The following is an 894-nucleotide window of genomic DNA, read 5'->3' as shown; positions in this document are numbered from 1 at the left end:
TCCCTAACCGACTTGCTCCTTCCCTCAAAAACCAGGCCTTGTGCCTATAATAGAAAGGTTTATTAGCTACTGCCAATATGCTTCAGCCATTTTTTGACAAGGAAATAATAATTTTATCACCGCCAGAATCGTTTGAGAATCGTTTGTTTACGTAGTCAGCACTTAATGTATTCAGCTGAATGGACGTCAGTCATTGGTTGAAATTATAGAAATACGACAACTTTAACATGAAATAACTTGCGATGTACGTTTTTTGTTAAGAAGACTAAGAGAAAAAGATGTTTTATATGACACATTCTACCAGTGTCCCAAGTTTCAAAGTGTTTCGTTAAGAAAATACTGGTGCCCCCGTTTTGAACTAGATCCCAATGAAGTTTAACAGCAACAACCATTAATTCTAAGAGCTAATCTCTGCTGTTAGAAATAGCAGAGAAATTTCCCCTCAACTCACATTTCCATTTTCAAAAAAAATGAACAAAAGAAAGGACTGCATATGTCCTAGATACATCATATCTGAATGAAAAACAAAATCGTTCCAGTTGTAATACTATGATTATAGGTTTGTTCAAAAAAGAGCTGACCTAGGGTTAAACAATAACCATTAACTGCAAAAGATGAAATAGGTCTACTTACATCTCTAATGCTTTCCCTAAACACATGAAGACCACACTGTATGCCTGTCTCCAGCTCTGTAAATAAAACATTTTATAATTATTTTTATGATCTATAATATTATACTGCTATAGTCTATATTAATGAACATGTTTAACAATGGAATGAAATCAAAGACAATCTGCCATAGAAACAACATTTATATTCTTTATATTATTCATAAGATGATTAATAAATTTTAAATTGTGATTATGTTACCCATAGAGTGTGTGTGTGTGTGTG

General features: G+C 32.8%; 1 protein-coding gene across 2 annotated transcripts in view; it reads right to left on the bottom strand.

Annotated features, from left to right (window-relative positions):
* Positions 1-894, bottom strand: part of LOC106877252 (bile acid receptor) — a 147,084-nt gene that overhangs the window by 92,571 nt on the left and 53,619 nt on the right. For both annotated transcript variants that reach the window (XM_052970111.1, XM_052970112.1), the window contains exon 2: positions 634-689. The gene's annotated coding sequence lies outside the window, so the exon portion shown is untranslated. The remainder of the gene's footprint in view (positions 1-633; positions 690-894) is intronic.

The sequence above is a fragment of the Octopus bimaculoides genome, chromosome 8 (genome assembly GCF_001194135.2).
Source record: "Octopus bimaculoides isolate UCB-OBI-ISO-001 chromosome 8, ASM119413v2, whole genome shotgun sequence".
NCBI lineage: Eukaryota > Metazoa > Mollusca > Cephalopoda > Octopoda > Octopodidae > Octopus > Octopus bimaculoides.
The sequence above is the reverse complement of the archived record's forward strand: the minus strand, read 5'-3'. Positions and strand labels throughout refer to the sequence as shown.